Source organism: Chelonoidis abingdonii, chromosome 1 (assembly GCF_003597395.2).
Source record: "Chelonoidis abingdonii isolate Lonesome George chromosome 1, CheloAbing_2.0, whole genome shotgun sequence".
Taxonomy (NCBI): domain Eukaryota; kingdom Metazoa; phylum Chordata; order Testudines; family Testudinidae; genus Chelonoidis; species Chelonoidis abingdonii.
The window spans coordinates 249746639-249766653 of NC_133769.1; positions in this window are offsets into that span (position 1 = coordinate 249746639).

Sequence of the window (20015 nt, forward strand, 5' to 3'; positions counted from 1 at the left end):
AGTCATTGACAGGCAGGATTGAACTTTGGACCTCTGAAGCTAAAGACAGCAGCCTCTGCTGTATGCGCTAAATACCATATGCTTATTAGCTAAGGCTGTAGAACAGACTCATTAATCTCTCTCTCTAAGTCAGTGGTCCCCAACCTTTTCGTCTGGTCAGACGAAGGACCGTGGTGGCGATGGAGCACCCGCTGAAATGCCGCCGAATTTCTGCGGCTTTTCGGCGGCGATGCCTCTCGATGTCATCACTTGTTGGCGGCAAGCAGCGTCATCAAGAGGCGTCGCTGCCAAAATGTCGCAGAAATTTGAGGGCGATGCCTCTTGATGACGTCACTTGGCGGCAAGCAGCGTCATCAAGAGGCGTCACCACAGAAATGCTGCAGAAATTCGGTGGCATTTTGGCAGATGCACTACCGCCAGCCAGGACGTGGGCACATTTAGATGCCCCCGCGGGCACCATGGCACCTGCGGGCACTGCATTGGGGACCCCTGCTCTAAGTGGTTTCTGTGCTATTAGATGGGACAGAACACCACACCAAGGAGGTGTGGAGGTTACATACTTTCCTTAGCTGAGGAAATGCACCCTGAGCATCAGAGACTTCCCAGTTGATATCCTGGATGAGCGTCCCCTTGAAAGGCTGACAAAACCTGGTCATCAGCTGGCAGAGTCGAACCTGGGGCCTTTGGATCTTAATGCATGAGCCCAGGACCGGTGCCAGGGTTTCTGACGCCCTAGGTGCTGGGCCATTTCGCCGCCCCGCGTGTGGGTCTCGCGGCTCTGGTGGAGCTGCCGCAGGCATGCCTGCAGCAGGTCCTCCGGAGCCACGGGACCAGTAGACCGTCCGCAGAAATGCCTGTGGCAGGTCCACCGGAGCCGCGGGACCAGCGGACCATCCGCAGAAATCCCTGCGGCAGGTCCACCAGAGCCGCGGGACCAGCGGACCATCCGCAGGTACGACTGCGGCAGCTCCACCAGAGCCGCCTGCCGCCCCCCCCCATAATGCTGGTGCCCTAGGCGACTGCCTAAGTTGCCTAAATGAAAGCACCGGCCCTGCATGAGCCTCTACCGCATGAGCTAAAAGGCAATGCCTGTTAGCTAAGGTTGTAGAGCAGACTCATTAATCTCTCTCTCTAAGTGGTCTCGGTGCCACTAGATGGGACAGAACGCCACACCCAGCACGTGTGTGGGTTACACCTACATAGCTATACATACAGTGATTGCAGGGTAGAAACAAGTTTAAGTAAACATTTAAATGTGCTTTAATTTTCCTTACTTGTAGGCTGCCAAAACCCCTAAATTTTGGACATGTCTACACTAAACAAAAAAGAGCATGCTTTAAGCTTGCAATGTTGTTGTAGTCAGGATATGAGAGAGAAAAGGGAGGTGAGGTAATACCTTTCATTGGACCGCCTTCTCTTGGTGGAAGTTTGTACCCTCCACGTACAGAAGTTGGTCCAATAAAAGATATTACCTCACCTACCTTGAACTTGGAAGATTTTTAAAACACAGTGACAGAGCGCTGGGGTACTGCCTGGTGGGATGCTAACCTGAGCTAACCCTGTGTTCCATGGTGACAGTTAAGATCAACTGGGAGATTCTGGCTGTCAATTCCTAGGTAAAACTTTCTAAGATCAGCAAAAAAGACATTCACTGCACACTAAATAAACATGAACATGTCCTAATTCACTACACATCCCTGCTTCATTCACAGTACACCATCGAACTTGTGCAGAGAGTGAGTTATAGCGTCATAAAATCTAAGGCCAGAAGTTATCACCAAATCATCTAGCAACCTCCTGTATGTTACAGATCACTAACACCACCCAGCACTCACACTCTAAACCAACAACCAAAATTAGACCAAAGCATTACAGCCACAGGAGACTAGACTATTATATGTCTGTGGCAGAAAATAGGAAGGACTGAGGTTCACTAATGCCTGAGGCCTCCACAAAGGCAGCAACATGATTACGTGAGATATACCCAGATAATCCTGGCAAATGACCCACACCCACACACTGCAAAAGAAGGTGAAAAAAATCAAGGTCACTTGCAATCTGACTTGGGGGAAAATTCCTTTTTGACACTACGAATGGCAATCAGTTAGACCCTGAGCACATGAACAAGAACCAGTCAGTTCAGCACCTGAGAGAAGGAATTCTCAGAGCCACCTCAGAGCCCTGTCCTTCCCTGTCCAATGTCCCATCTCCAGCTGTGGCCATACCTGATGCTTCAGAGGAAGGAGATAAAAAAATCCCTTCCTCACCCCTGCAGGTGGCCAGATGAAACCCTGAAGCATAAGTTTTTGGGTACATAAAACATAAACTGGAAATAAGCTCCAGAGTTGTTAAGCCCTGCCCCCTACTATCACAAACAACTCTGTCATATAATTGTCATAAATTTGTCCAGCTCTCTCTTGACACTAATTTAGTAATTTGCCCCCACAACTCTTACTGGAGACTGTTCCAGAGCCTCGCTCCTCTGATGGTTAGAAATCTAACATCCAGCAGCCTGACTTTGTTCCTGTTAGTTTATATCAATTTGTTCTTGTGCCAACATTGTCCTTTAGCTTAAATAACTCTTCTCCATTCCTGGTATTTACCCCACAATGCATTTATAGAAAACAATCAATATCTCCCCTCAGCATCCATTTTGCAAGACTAAACAAGCCAAGCTCTTCCAGTCTCCTCTAAAGGAAAGCATTCCCCAGATGCTGTCTAGTGAATGAAGCTAAGCTCAAAATGGTGGGCAGTGAGTGAAACAGGGGTTCACTCATTGAACAGAGAGGATAAAAATAAATATTGAACAACTGACTCATCCGACCTGTGCACTGAACAAGGCAGGAGTCCTGTAGAAAGAGTGTTTATAATATCAATGGTAAAATCATTTATCTTATAATTCAAAAATGTATTATAATGCATGCACCTAAGGGGCAGAGTTAAGGCTGCACAAACAATCATAACTTTAGTTTCTCCTGATTTGTTAATGTTTTACTTTGCAACCCACATTTTTTAGCATATTTTTGTATAGCTAAAACTTGGCAGAGACTGCTTTTTTCCTGTAGCTGTTTGCTTTTTTTCTTTTTTAGGGAAGAATATTTTTCAACCACAGTGAAAGGATACTCCACTTTCTTCCCTGCTCCCAAAATTTCAAAAATTTCTTATTTTGTTCTTTAGCAATTTCTCTGCCGATATTTTAAGTAAAGAAATCAAGACTTAGCATATAGTATAGTGCTTTATGTATGCCAAGCATGGCACATGGCACAAATATCAGGCCATTACTATTTTATGAATTAATGAGACAGATTCTTGTATAATAAAGCTTCAGACACTGTCTACTAATTACTATGCTATGAAGAGGTGAGCTTCAACAGGAAGTTGAATGTTGACACATCCTGCAAAGCACTGTGCAGTGTCACACTTCCTGTTGACTCAGACATATACACTCACAAGAACAGACTGCATACAGTAAGGCTGAGAAAGCAGCCAGGATACATTACAGCAGCATTCATTCTGTGTTTATAAGTTATTTCTAGTGATAGTTTAAAAATATTGTCCTAAAGCCTGTATTAGCACTGAAATAATACATTTTTCAGTGTGTGAGCGTAAAGAGAGAACCAAAATTATGCAGTAGTCAAGCTTTATTCCTTCCTCACATAGACAGTCCTTTCTCATCAAGAACTTCCTAAAAAAAGGAGTTCTAAATTCCCAGGCATTAACACATACATAATCGTACTATACCGCCCTCTGTTGGGAAGTGTTCTGTTGTAACATACATGCTACCACAAGGAAAATGGCTGACAGATCCATCTCCCCATATTATGAAAGGGTCTGCTATATACAGTGGTTCTCAGACTTTTGTACTGGTGATCCCTTTCACATAGCAAGCATCTGATTGTGACCCCCCCCTTATAAATTAAAAACACTTTTTAATATATTTAACACCATTATAAATGTTGGAGGCAAAACGGGGTTTGGGGTGGAGGCTGACAGCTCACGACCCCCCATGTAATAACCTCGCAACAACCGCCAGTTCGAGAACCTCTGTGCTATAACAATAGATGTGCCTTTCCCTGCTACCCACTGAATATTTTTTTCCAATTGTGCCATGATGTGATTGTCCTCAGAACTAGAGCTGGCCAAAATTATTCAATTATTTCAGAAAACAGAGTTTTTGCTGAAAAATACATTTTTCAAAACTCAGAAACTATTCACAAATTTTGGTCAAACTTGACAAATAGTTTGGGCCAAAAATAACCCTGGCTTTTTAACTCTAAATGTTTCTTTGCTTTTTTAAAACATTTTGTTTCAACTTTTCCACTTTGAAACATTTCATTTACATTTTTTCATTTCAAAAAGGTATTTTGTTTTCAAATTTGGCAAATTTAAAAAAAATCACAAAAAGGGCAGAATCAAAATGAAAAGTTTGAAAAAAAATGTTTTGAATCAACCCAAAACATTTTGGTCAATTCAAAATTAATATTTTTTAAATTTTTAGTTTAACAAAAAAAATAATAAAAATGGTATCTGTTCAAATTGAACCCCATTTTTTCCCTCCGATATTTTGTTTTGGCACAAACTGAACAAGCAAGTATTAGTTCAGCTCTACTCAGGAAAGATATATTAAAGATGAACCAGGTACTGTTCCTTCTGAGCTACATGCTTGCACAACCATGCACCTTGCTGGTGAGCACCACACGCAGATAAAGGTTGGCTGCATTGGAGACAGTCCCATCACTCAGCAGGAGACATCTGAATTAAGAGGTGTATAGAGATTCTTCCTGGCCACCTGATCAAACAGAGAACGGGGTCCAACATTGTGTTCTTCCTCCACCCCATGCCACGCCCGTTCACTTAGTCACTCCAGCCACAATCAGTTTTTGGAGGGGACGGGGACGTCGGGACTCTTCCTTCCCCCAACCACTCCTGGTGCTTTTTGTTGTCAACTGGAGAAGGAGGGAAGTGGCATTGGGCTCCCCATCCCTCCACTGAGGACAGTCAAAGTAATGAGTCATCTCTCTCATTATCATCTCTCTTCCTCTGTGTCTATTCTGTCCATCACTGAGTCTCACACACAGTGTGAGCCTAGATGACTTGTTTTTCCCCGTCCCCTAGCCTATGTCTACCTATCCATCTGCCCTTAGGCTGTGAGCAACCCAGAGCAAAGAATGTCCCTGCTTGAAGGTCTGGAAAATGCTTAGCACATAGTAGGCACTACCATAAGCAAATCAATAGTACTAGAATAGGGGGTGAGAGATGGAGGGAAAGATAATGAGACAGTGAAAGAGAGAGCAAGTGATGAAGATGGGACCGTAATGAATGCAAGATATAGAACAAATGAGGAAGGAGACTTAGTCAAGGGAGAGAAAGGAGGGAGAGAGAAGGAAGGAAGGAAGGAGCATTTAGATGAATTACAATGGGAGTAGAAAATGAGGGGGAGAGAATGGGAGTGAGATAAATTGAGCATATTTAGTAAGTTTTAAGTGTTAATCTCTGACAGTCACTCATTCCACATCCACATGCAAATAAATAGAGGGAAAATTGGATTCAAGTAGCGGTATCCATGGCATAAATGATAATAGGTAGTGATCGTTTGCATTATTTGTGTGTCAGAAAGGGCCCGAGACTTGAAGAATGTGCTTCAGCAATGGTCACAAGTTATTGGGTATGTTAACAGATAGTAAAACAGAATAAAATTAAGTTAATATTTCACCATTCCAAGGAAACAAAGGAATTAAACTGTGTTCTCTGGGGAGCAAAGATTCAGAACATTCTAGGCATTGGAAACGAGAGCTGTAGTCCAAAGTCTGAAACACGGAAACCAACTGATTCACTTTGGGGAACCAATAAAGCTACAATTCTGCAGGTTGAGACAGTGTTGTCAAGGACATTGAAATACACACTGGCAGCATTGGCTGTGAACGGATACAGAGAAGCTGTGTATGACAATGTCGTCAAAAAAACGTGACCTGAAGAAAAGTTTAAAAAACTGGGCAAATTTAGTCTTGAGAAAAGAAGACTGGGGGGGTGGCAGATGAAAAAGGTTACATTAAGGGCTGTTATACAGAGGACAGTGATGAATTGTTCTCCATGTCCACTGAAGGTAGGACAAGAAGTAATCAGCTTAATCTGCAGCAAAGGAGATTTAAATTAGACAGTAGGATAATTAAGAACTGGAACAGGCTTCTAAGGGAACTTGTGGAATCCCAATCATTGGAAGTTTTCAAGTACAGTTTTGACAAACAGCTATCAGCACAATGGGCTGGACAAGATTACCTCTTCGAGTCCTACATTTCCATGATTTTTAAACACTTGGAGCTGCTCTGCATTTCCATTATAACTTAGCAAGGCCACAACACTGTTATTCACATGTAGATTAAATATCCTTCCCAGCCATGAGGAATTAAACCATTATATTTTATTTTCTCAAGTATTTACCTTTATGTTACATATATTTCTGTCATCTTTGATTTATTTTTATATATAAATATATTTAAACCAAAAATCCAGGTTGTGGTAACTGATTCTGTGTGAGTAGTGAATGCAGGAGAGTAGACTATTGACTGCTAAGGGTGAAATAATACAAATTTTCTACTAATATTGTGTAGTAGACCACAGAGGAACTTTTCTATGATAGAAAATTACACTGAAGCATGGGATATCTCTCTCTCTCTCTGTGTATATACACTAGACCGATTTTTTGCATGTTGTTATATAACTTCATGTATGTATTATTTCTCCAGGACTAAAAATATATTCAACACTTTACAATACACAAGCTAAAGACTGTCTCTGCCTTGTCCACACTGGAAAGTGACACCAGCATACCCTGAGGTATGACTTTAAACTGATACAGTTAAACCAGTGCAAATCCCTCTGTAGTCACTTTTATTCCTAATAATAACAGCTTCTTGCAGTATAGCTTAAGATGATTGGAAACAGGTTTATTAAACTGAAATAACCAGCCCTTAGACCAAAATAACAGCATCCACACAGGGATTTGCACAATTTAACTAGATAATTTTTAAAATGATTTAAATTAAACTGGAACAACTTACTCATATATAGTACAAAGTCTTAGAGTAAAATGAAGGGACACCCAAAAGATGGGACACAAAAGATGGGTATTGTTTATTCTTGTTATTGTTATATTTATTAAAATTTTAATCTCATTTCCTCTGGGCCATGCAAAAAATAAAGGTTTTAAAAGGCACTTAAACGAAGAGCTGGGATTAGCTCAGCAAACTGGGATGGGAAGGGCATTTCATGCTCTAAACTCCTTCTGGTATATCGTGTGACTACTGCTAAGAGAGAGTGAGCTGGATTCTATTTTTTATGCACGATCAACAGAGTTAGATCCAGATCCCAGACAATGAGCTGCAGTGTACCTTCACAGAGCATATTGAAGACTCTGGACGTTATTCGCCACACTCCAGTCACATCTATGCATAGTATACCCATGGAAGGCAATGAGAGTGGAGGGGGGCACAGGGTGACTAAGCACATAATATGCAACTAAGCACATAATTTGAGGTGAATGGGGCTACACAAATGAAACTGAGAACCCAGTTTGGTTTGCAGAACCTTTACTAGTGATGATAATGTATCAGAAGAAAAGAACCCGGTTGAAATCCTAAATGAAGTTCCAGGACTGGCAGTTCGGAAAATCCCTTCCTTAAAAATTGGGCATAATTGACTCAGAAATTATTGACAGATAATAAATATGGATCCTTACAACAACATTTATATTGAGTCACTTTTCAGAGTAGAACTGCACTTTAAGTAACAATAATCATGATGCATTAATTCATGCTAAGACAGTGGTGGGCAACCTGCAGCCCACGGGCCGCACGTGGCCCATCAGAGTAATCTGATTGCAGGCCACAAGACATTTTGCTGACATTGACCGTCCACAGGCACAGCTCCCTGCAGCTCCCAGTGGCCGCGGTTTGCCATTTCTGGCCAATGGGAGCTGTGAGAAGCAACAGGCAGCAGGGATACTGCGATTGGCCAGGAACAGTGAGCCGCAGCCACTAGGAGCTGAGGGGGGCTGTGCCTGTGGATGGTTAACATTAGCCAAATGTCTTGCGGCCCGCAATCAGATTACCCTGATGGACTGCATGCAGCCCGCAGGCCACAGGTTGCCCACCATTGTGTTAGGCTCAAAGACAACAACAGTGTGTCTTAGATATAGATTTTATACCCAGTAGGTTCCATGCTGGGCTACTTTATATCGTACAGAAAATGTAACTACAAAATATTTTTGTAAGTTGTGCAAGGTAATTAGGGGATCTGTTTTCTTTTCAGCAGCAAATGTACAACTCTTTCATGTAATATGAGTTACATGTGGTTCTGGGAGAGAGATTATCTCTGGCCACTACATTTGTAATTATTGCATTGGGTTTTAGCAGCATAATTCAAATAGGACTAATGTAACATTTTGATAATGTAGGAGGAAAAATTATTTTTAAACAATTGTATCAGGTGGTTTCACTTGGCATTTACACATTTCTTTGCTGTGTTTTTGTTATAGTAATTGCTTATAATATTTTTAACCAGGCCATTTTCGGAGCCAAAATGTGCTTAAGTAGCTTTAGTATATTCATCTTAAAAACTTTACTTAAAGATATTTTGCTGAGTTCATTAAAGGAAATATTAATAACTCCACTGTACTATACATACTTCCCCAGCGTTATACACTTAAAATAATAAAATTATCTCTTCACATCAAATTTTAATAAATACTGTGTTAAATTATAGATTACAACCACCATGAAGCATTTATAGACAAGTAGTTAATGTTATCATTGCGGCCAGCACGGTTGTCTAGCAGCAGTGCAGTAAACTTCTGTACAGTAGGTCCATGACTTTGGCTTGTTCTCTTCTTCCCTGGTTATCAAAAACTGTACAGGCTGTGGAAGTAGTGAGCTCAATTCCTAGAGAGCACAGAGTGCAACGTGTCATTAGAGTAAGAACTCTGGCTGATTTGGGAGCAGTGATACAGGCTAGACATAAGAGAGCTGCACCCAGCCCTCAAAAACCTGATGATGTTCAACTACATGGGTTTAGGATGAAGGGAGAGTAAAAAGAGGTGGAGGAGGAGATACTATTCAGTGTCATCAGGCTGCAAGGCGATTGGAGACATCTAGGAAGAAAAAGTGTGCTGTTTAGTGTTGATGATGGAGACCTGAAGCCAAAGGTTTAAAGCTTGGGTAGAGATCACCCTGTCACTCTGATGATGCCTGTTTTGAACATCATATTTCCTCAGTCCTCCTTCCACCACATCAAAGAAGGAGGCAGGGATGCTTAGAGCTATTCCATCCTGCAGCTGACAGGAGATACTGATACAGTGGTGAAACCAACACACACCCTGCTTTCAGAAACCAAATGCACATGTATAATTATTAAACTAAATGCCCATGTATAATTATACTAACAATTACCTGTGTTTTTCCTCCTCCCATCATATCCAGCTGCAGCATTTTTATTATAATTAAACCAGTGTTAAGACATATCAGCTTTATTTTTCCATAATACTACAACAGTTAAATCACATATTTATAATTTGGGTTTATATCAAAGACAATCCATGTAATCCTAATAGCTCCAGGTATTAATTTCTTACAGTGTTGCCTGTAATTGCAGTTATTTACAAAGTTAATATCCTGCTCCCAGGTTTAATAGGAGTGGATATTCATATTATTCACAAATTCAGTAAAATAGCTTGAAGGATTAGTGATTTCCAATATCGAATGTTTTGTATAACACAGGGTCATAGCATTCTGTCCAGAATATCAATGGGATCTCTTGTCCAGTGTACCTAAGTGTGACACAGAGGCTCACTGGTGGTTCACTATTCTGTGTCAGCAACTCATCAGGCCTAATACACTTACTACACCTCACACACTGTTGTCATGACAAAAGGTGGCATGTAAAATATCATTGTAAAACTCATAATTCACTGATCATTAATATTATTGCATATTAATGATCAGTGAATTATGAGTTTTACAATGATATATTACGTGCCACCTTTTGTCATGACATATATTGCTTGGTGTATGAACAGATAACGTATGTAAAATTACAAATGTGCTGAAAGGTTTGGCAAGCAATGCATAAGCCCAGTCTACCCTATACAAAGGAATGTCAAGTATCAGAGGGGTAGCCATGTTAGTCTGGATCTGTAAAAGCAGCAGAGAATCCTGTGGCACCTTATAGACTAACAGTCTGTTAGTCTATAAGGTGCCATAGGATTCTCTGCTGCTTTTACAAAGGAATATGTATTTTTTTATCTGACCAGCTTGGTCATCAGGCAGAGACAATGAAGGTACATTTACATAAAAGATAAATCAAGCCCTCAGCATAGCGAGAGGGAGAAATAGCCTCTTGCAGGGATCTGAACCTCAAATGATAAGCAAGTATTACTCTATTACACAAATGTATCAAGTAGCATCTTTTATAAAAGCCTGTGACACACTGGTGATTAATATTATTGTGAAAAGTATGTATTAGCACTACATGAGGAATTAGGAATACTCACTGATATTATGCTTTAAACTCTGTGATCAAAAACACAGAGAAACAGGAGGGAAGGTAGCACTGTGGAATCAAAACAATGGAAGCCCTATTTACATACAAATCACCAAGGAGATAGGCAGTCCATAGGAAGGGAAGAACAGTAGGAGGTCATTCTGCCTCTTGAAACAGAGCCAATGAACTCTGAGAGATATAAGGGGAAACAGAGTCATTTTGGCAACTAGGACAGTGGTTACCAACTGGTAGATCGTGATCAGCTGGTCGATCATAGAGCCTCTGTCAGTTAATCACAGTCTCCAGCCACTAAAAGTTCAGCGGCACACAGGGGCTAAGGCAGGCTGACTGCCTCCCTTGGGCCTGTGCCACTCCTGGAAGCGGCCAGCACATCCCTGCAGTCCCTGGGGAGGTGGGGGGCAGAGGGTCTCTGAATCTGTACACTGCTCCTGCCTGAAGACACTGCTCCTGCAACTCCCATTGGCCAGGAACGGTAACTGCGGCCAATGGGAGCTGCGGGGATGGTGCCTGCAGGGAGAGGCAGCACGCAGAGCCACATGCCCCACCCCCAGAGGCCACAGGGACATGCTGGCCACTTCCAGAAGTGGCACAGGGCCGGGGAAGGCAGAGAGCCTGCCTTAGCCTCGCTGCACAGCAGACACCCGAGGTAAGCACTGCTGGCTGGGAGCTTGCACCCCTGCACCTGCTCCTGCACCCTAACACTCTGCTGCAACCCAAAGCCCCCTTCTGCACCCAAACTCCCTCCCAGACCTTGCACCCCTCACCCCCTCTTGCACCCCAACCCTCTGCCCCAGGTTCAGCCCAGAGCCCCCTCCCACACTGCAAATCCCTCGGCCACAACCCAGAGCCCGCACCCACTCCTGAACCACAACCCCCTGCCCCAGGCCAGTGAGAGCGAGTGATGGAGGGAAGGGGGATTGAGTGAGCAGGGCAGGGCCTCAGGAAAGGGCAGGGCCTTGGGGAAGGGGAAGGGTAGACTCTGGGTTGCACTTAAATTCAAAAAGTGATCTTGTGCTTAAAAAGGTTGAAGACCACTGACCTAGGAAGACAAGGGAAAGCAGCACCTGGTACTACTGTGGAAGACCCTGACTGACAGAAAGTCAGTCATGGCTGGGAAGAAAAAATATTGGTAAGAAATCTACCTTGAACAAAGAGGGTAGCTTGTTCAGTTAGCCTTAGGTACTAGAAAGCATATTTCACTTTTATTTGCTTTTGTCCATTTTTGTCTTTATCTCGTGTACATGAACTCACTTAAAACCTATCTTTCTGTTAATACATTTGTTTTACTTTAAATCGAAGCCAACCCAGTGTTGTGTTTGAATTGCATTGATTGTTTACTCCAGTCAAAATAATAGGTTGTGCTTTTGTCTCTTTAAAGGAGCAGCAAAACTTATTTCTCTGAGTGTTCCAGGAGAGGTCTGAACACTTCATGGCATATGGTTTTGAGGAAATTTGGGACTACCCAACAAGCAGTAACCAATGGTGGTGGAAGTCAGGGTGGTGTTGTTGCGGGCTCAGAAATATTGAACCAAGGCTGCACAACACACAGACACTCAGGGAACTGCATGCTTGTCTGCTGGCTGTTGGTGTCCTGGCTGTGAGCCACATCTACATAACATTTAAGGCAGTCAGGGTTACAGGGCAGGCAGTGACACAACACCTTATTGGTCTGGGTTAAACCCCAGATTGTCATACTACATTAGTGCCTTCGAGCCAGATTCTAACACCCTTACTCATGTTGGGTAGCAAATTCCTCCATGAGTAGTCCCAATGACTTCAACAGGCTATTTGTGGAGTATGGTGTGACACTGGCAGACCACGTGCCAGCTCATGCCAAAGCCCAGGGCCTCACTGAACACTGAAAATGCATGGCTGGAAACCAGTCAAACTCACTTGTGTGTTAGCTCTGTTAAAACAGATATTAAGTTTATAAGAATGTGTTTAGTGCTTGGATTTTATGAAATGCTTGAGAGTTGCTGCATGCATTAATTTTGTCCCATCACAATTTAACCTCTGGGGAAAGGGAATAAAAATCTCTGACCAGGAGGAACTGTATCACTGTGCTGCTTGGAATTTGGAGTGGGAAATGTTTCTAAGCTTAAGCAAGGAATCCCCAAGCTGCTTAGCTTGAGTTAGCCTTAAAGGACATATAAAGCTTGCACATTACTGCAGCTTCTTTTACTTTTTGGAACCTAACACTAACTCATTTGTATGTTTACATCATTCAATCTTGTAAATAACTCTTATTTCTTTTTCCTAGTTTATAAATCCTTAGTGTATTACAGGATTGGCTACAAGCATTGTCTTTTGACCTGGAGTAAGTGACTGGGCCTTTGGGACTAGGAGTAGCCTGAATATTGTTGTGATTTTTGGTGTAAGGGTGACCTGGGTGGCAAGAGAGACTGCAGTGCCCAAAGGAACTGTCTGTGACTCCATGCTAAGGCTGTTATAGTGTTTGAGGAGTTCAGAGTTGATGCTTGGTTGATGAAATCTAAATTATAGAGACACAGTAAGTTTGGCATTTGTGCCCTGGTTTGTAACAGTCTGCCCTGAGGTTGGCACTCATGTCTGTGAGCCACTTGAGACAGCCTGAACTATGGTACTATTCAGCATGAATAAGGGTGTAATGGGTTTCCCCCAGGGTGCTGCTTGGAACTGGAGTACCACTGAGCCTCCCTGACCCACCAGCCTGGGCTCTCTTCACACTGTATTGCTGAGGCAATCCAGCCAAGCCCTCCTTCAGGCTTCAGACTGCACTTAATCAGCACACACACACAGGTAGGGACACACCCAGCTGCAGAAACACAGAAAATGAAATCAGCTCTGCATGGGAAGGCTCAGCTAAGGATTTGCCCAGTACTCAAGTACCCACTCCCATCTAGAGGATAAACCCAAAATTATGCTGTCTTGCGCTGCACAGAGAACTGTACAGCATAAGCTCATGAAATTCACCCCTCCCTCAATGTGGAGAGAGACATGCAACAGCTTTTTGCACCCCAGTTATGAATTCAATACACTGTTAGCCAAAACAAAACCAAGTGTATTAATTACAAAAGATAGATTTAAGTAATTATAAGGGATAGCAAACAGATCAAAGCAGGTCACCGAGCAAATTAAACAAAAATGCAATCTAAACTTAAGTTACTAAAAGAAGTGAGTTTTTTTGCCCACGAAAGTTTATGCCCTAATAAATCTGTTAGTCTTTAAGGTGCCACCAGACTCCTGTTGGTTACAAGTAGTAATTTCTCACCCTAAATGTTTCAGGCAGATTGCAGAGATTCTGGAAGGCCAGCTGCACTTGACTGCAGCTTAAAACTTCAGATATCTAATTCACAGGCAAGATAACCTCCCACCCTGGGCTCAGTCCTTCTCCACCTGCCCCTCCATTCAGTTTTAGTCTTAGATGTTTAGAGCAGTCATCTTGGGTGGAGATTCAATGAAGAACAAACCATGATTATGTCACTCCCCTACTTTAAATAAGTTTTACATATGACGGGAATCCTTTGTCTTCCAGTGTGATTCCCACCCCCAGCCAGTGGAAAAATACTAATATTATTATGATATCCATTATCAGGTGACTTGATCACATGACCCTGCAGCCGTAACTCAGAGTCTGTTTGCAGCGTCCCCAGGAAGGATTTCTGGGTGAAAGATTAGCCTCGTCTAAGACCTATTGTTTTTCCTAATGGCCCTTTCCAGCTAGCACTCTAGACTGATTGCATTCTGTCTAGTGGGTGTTCCCCAAGTGTAAACAAATTTCTAATAGATGGCTAGACAATATTGCTAACTTCAGATACCAAAATGATACATGCTTACAAACAGGATAATCATATTCAGTAAATCATAACCTTTCCAACGATATCTCACATGCCTTATAGTGTATAAAATACATCATAGTTATGCCATACTCGTATCATTATAATACTATGAAGAATATGGGGGTGTAATGCCACAAAGGGTATCAGAATCTGGCACTTAGATGTTCTTTAAAGGTCCACCTAACATAGAGGAGCACACTCCAATTAATACAGTAGTCTTTTAATGCCCTGCAGAGATGTTGAGTGGAGCAAAGCTCATTACAGTATGCTTCAAAGACAAAGAATTTAAAGATTCAAATTACAAGGCTATCATTGCTACAATTGCTAGTTCCACCTGTGTCGAGGAAATGATGCTGATACTATACTATGTTCCAGCACAACAAATTAGCTAATTAGTGCATTTGCCCCAAAAACAAACACATGGGCTCCAAGACATTTGACCTGAAGCCAGCTAGGGAAGGGGGACTGGGATCCACATATAGAAGACTGCGATACATTACGAGAATGTTTTTCCCCCCTTTTTAATTTTGGAGAGGTGGCTATACTTGTGTTTCTTTGTATTTTTAATTTATAGCAAAAGTGCCTAGAGCCCTATTATTGTTATTAGGTGCTTTTTACGTTGCATATAAATCTAAACAAATGAAAATAGTGTATTTGCGCCAAGAATAATACAGTCATTATTAAGTTAGTAAATATATTAGTCGTCAGTTCTAGCAGCACTTACATACATTCCGAAATTGAAGCACGTTTGTGAATGTTGGTCAGATCAGAACTTTAGTTTTCCTGTTGTACTTGCCCAAAGCAATTATGTGAATTTTGTTACAATTCTAGCTAATACCTGTATCCTTGGTATGTTCTTTGTTGAGGTAATGTTGCTATTTCCATCACCTGGTAGTTAATCTTTCATTTTTATTTACTGTGCTGTAGGTAGCATCAGAAACCCTGTGTATCCTTTCTTCTGAACTGCCTCCCTGTAGAACAGTGAAATAACATGGCACATTGTACTGCCATATCTTCCATTTAAAAAAAAAATCTGTCTCACGTATTTCAAAGACAATTACTGCATTAGTATCTAAACAGCCCTACATTAAGTAACCAGTCATTCATTGGTGGTTATCCAATGTCTCAATTAGAGCTGGTTGAAAATTTTCCAATGGGACATTTTTCTGTCAGAAAATGCCAATTTGCCATAGCCAACATTTTCCATTGGAACATGTTGATTTCAAGTAAAAACCTGCCTGGTTTCCTGCCAGTTCACCCTCCCATCTCCTCAACATCACACCTAGCAGGTAGAATGAGGGAGCTGAGAGCCTGAAAACTCAGGAGCCCTACCTCCCTAGCTCCACAACCACCCAACTTCCCAGGGCTTCCTGCTCCCTTTTAGCTGACTAGGCAGCCTGCTGAGGAGCTGAGAAGAAGCCTCAGAAATATTTTGAAAGGACTGAAACAAAATGTCATTTTGACTCTTTCTAAATGAAATTTTAGAACTCCCATTCCATGGGAAATTTCAAAATGTTCATTTCTTGTTCCATTTGAGAATGATTTTTTTTTCCAATTTGCAATTTGCCATGGAACAGAAATTCCAGCTCCCAGTCAGCTTTAATCTCAGTTTTGATTCAGCTGTAACTCATCCATAAAGCTAATGTATTATATAACTTTATATACCTGTTACCTGGTGAACAAAAGATTGAAGTGAGTTCTGCTTGCCCATCCCATTGCACAGTGCTCAGGGGAAAGATAATAACAATGGTTATTTGGGAGGTAAAGGGCAAAGAATGACTTTGGGAAGATCAGGACTGGGTTGAACCACAAGATGTTTATTTTTCTTCATAGGGTAGTCTATCGGAATAGGTATTTGCTAGGTAAGGCATAAGTATAATTTAAGGCAGTAATGCAGAGATCCTATAAGCCTCAAGGCCTATAAGACAATATCTTAGCTAAACTGATCAAGGCATAATGCCCAAAAAGCCTTAGCCTAGGCAGCTAACCAGGAGTAACCCCAGATCATAAGATGTCACAGGATAGAATGCTGTAACAACTACAGTGCTGACAGGTAACCACAAGATGCCAGTTTATACCAGCTTAAGATATTTTAAGTTAGGAACATCAGCAGATGTCTGACCACAAGAATGCCAGGGCAACTAATGAACATATATGCTAATGAATCTAAGGTAAAGGCCTAGTAGTCTATGGGAGAAGGGCAATCCAACATTAGTAGGGCGTGGAAGTTCAAATAAAGGGGCTGAAATGCCTGCCGAATGTGCAATAGGCATAGTGGCCTCAGTGTAACAGGTTATAAAAGTTGTATCCCAGCGTGCGTATCTTGGGAGATGCCAGGATGATGACCACTGGTGCTGCTGATGATGATTAACACTTCAGGTTTTTCTGCAAGGGAAAGCGTGAGTATACGGATGCTCAGATGTTCATTTTATATTATCCTGACCTTTCTTGCTGGGTTGGAGTGTTTGTGACTTTGCTAATTGTGCTAAATAAAAATGTTATAAGGATAAAATGCCTGTCCAAAATGTAATTGTCTCCTTGGTGCATGTTGGGTTTCCCAAAAATAATGTTAATAACTCAGGACCTGATCTCGGGACTAGACCTCCCAACCCACCGAATGTTAATTGGAATTTCTAATTGATCAATATAATTAATACACAATCAATAGATCAGGCAACATAGCCTGATGTATTTAGACTCATTACTGTATTTTCACTTGAGAAAAAAGATTTGCTGATTAGGTTCTTAATACATAGGCCAGGTCTACACTGCGACTTTAAATCGGTTTAATGGCCGATATACCGATTTAACGCTGTATCCGTTCACACGACGTCGTCATTAATATCGAGTTAAACGGCTCCTTAAATCGATTTCGGAACTCCTCCCAAACGAGAGGAGTAGCGCTAAATTCGATAGCGATAACTCGGATTAGGGTTCATGTGGACGGAAATCGACGTTATTGGCCTCCGGGCGGCATCCCAGAGTGCAGCACTGACCGCTCTGGACAGCAATCTGAACTCGGATGCAGCGGGCAGGTAAACAGGAAAAGCCCCGCGAACTTTTGAATTACATTTCCTGCTTGCCCAGCGTGGAGCTCTGATCAGCACGGCTGGCGATGCAGTTTGAAATCGAAAAAGAGCTCCAGCATAGACCGTACGGGAGATACTAGGTCTGATCGCTGTATGGGGAGACAAATCTGTTGTATCCAGCTCCGTTACAGAACACGAAATGCCAAAGCGTTTGAATAAAAAACTCCAGGATACACAGCGCTGTGTGACAAGCGTAACGGGAAGCCAGAGACTCAAATGGACGCTCATGAAGGGAGGGAGGGGGTACTGAGGACTCCAGCTATCCCACAGTCCACAGCAGTCTCTGAAAATTATTTGCATTCTTGGCTGAGCTCCCAATGTCTGTAGGTTCAAACACAGTGTCTGGCGTGGTTCAGGGAACAGCTCCTCAGTTTATTTCCCCCCACCACCACGTGAAAAAAAAAAGGGAAAGATTGCTGTGCTATGGCGTTTGCTCAATGCACTCCGCGAAAAAGGCGCCAAAGGGTTGTCTGCTGCCTTCACAAAGGGAGGGGTGAGGCTGTACCCAGCACCACCCGGGGCAGTGTTTTCTGCCCCATCAGGCACTGTGCTCTCAACACGGAAGTGGGAACTATGGGATAGCTGAGGAACAGCTACCCACAGTGCACCGCTCCTGAAATCGATGGTAGCTTTGGACCATGGACGCAAACAATCGATTTCGGGATCCCACTGTGGACGCGCTAAACCGATTTTATTAGATCTGTTTTGTAATATCGGTTTAAGCTAATTCGAAATAATCATGCAGTGTAGACGTACCCTGAGAGACCATTTCCAATAGGTAAACCCCTGTTTTAAATGACACTTTAAAATATCCTTAGTGAATCCAATATAACTTTATCTAACCTTTAATAAAGGCAAACCTCAACTAGACATCTTATTTTTTGTTGGTCTCTTGGGTGGTTGCTTATGTCAGGTTTTGCTGTAATATACAAAATATTTATGAATATTAGTCACAATACATTTCAACTCCCACAACCACCATGTTTGCTTAACCTGTAGTAAAGTTCTGTCTAAAGCAAAATGGGTTTACAATTAATATGTATATAAAGCTCTCAATACACACTGTGCAGTACAATAAATCAACTGCCAAAAAAATAATAGATTCCTATCCTAAAGAGTTTTGAGTCTAGGGGTAAAATGGGTACTATTCAGAAAAACAGAACAGTCTTGCCAGGACATCTGAATGACCAGCCATGGGTGGAACAGGAACAGGAACAGACTACTGCAAGAGTGTCTGTCAGAGCTACCAGGCAGTTGGGAGTATCCCTGAAAAGGCAGTGACCTTGAGCAGACTAGAGTGGCTGCTTTAATTAGGAGCCTATAGATCTGCCTTGGGGTCACCTGGTTAAACACTTGCTTGTGGATTGACTGAACCCTTAGGACTCACAGGTAATTATCTCAGGTGATTCATCAGGCTCAGGACACTCAGGCTTAGAGATGACTCATCAGGTTCAGAACGCTCATCACAAGTCTAGATTTAGCTAACTTTGATTAAAACAAACACATTTTCAAGCCAGCCCACAATGACTGGAACACCTGTGACGAAATGTCTTTGTGTTTATGACATTACTTTCATGTAACAATGGTAAAGAATCATAGAAAGATTTGCTTTCTTCTAACACCCAGCAAGGAACTCTATTAAAATAACAACATGCTACGGTGGCTGTTTCTCACACTCTGTCTCTCTACTTCACTATACAATTCTGCCTAGAACCTTTCCTGACTTTCTCCCTCCTCCCCCAACCAACTTTCCCTTACAGATTTAAAGAAACAGTACATATCTTCACAACAACAACCCACTTTCAAATATTGGGCATCACATGTAGAAAAGGAACAAGCAGGACTATAACCTGGCTAAAAAGTGTTTTTTAAGCAAATATTACCAATAACTTGGAAACCATAGACTAACAAGACCCAGTTATTAACATTCATTAAACACAATAAATTGAATGATCTACTAATTTAGAATTAAATAAATCCAGCTATTCAACCAGGGCAAGACATAATTAAGTCTCAATCCACACGCCAGTCAGTGCATTCGACCTGAATGTTGCACCAGGGACTACAGCATTATGCTTTACTGCCCCTATGCCATTGGTCTAGCATAATCATTATAGTATCCTGTGGTGTTTGTTTATTTTGATATTAACCTTATTATGTTTTCCTTTGCCTCCAGAATTTCAATGTGCTGCAGATTTTCATACTGAAAATGCATAACTGTCTCACAGAAGCTAGTAGGGGAAGGATGGAGGTTTTGGCAGCTAGGTAGGGAACAGCTGGTGCTTTGGCAGCAAGAAGATCTACAAGTCCCTTTTGGTGGGATTTGAAACCCAAAAGTAGTTAAGTATTTGGTAATGGGAAGAGAGACATTTCCATTTCCCCTCCCCATTCTCCTCATTTCAGTGAAGTATCCCTATGTTCATGAAGGGCACTTAAACATGTGCTGAACTTAAAGCTTAAGTGCTTTCCTGTATAGGGATGGACTTAAACATGTGCTTCATTGCTTTCCTGAATTAGGATCTTTGATAGAAGGGAAGGTCATTTTAAATTTGAG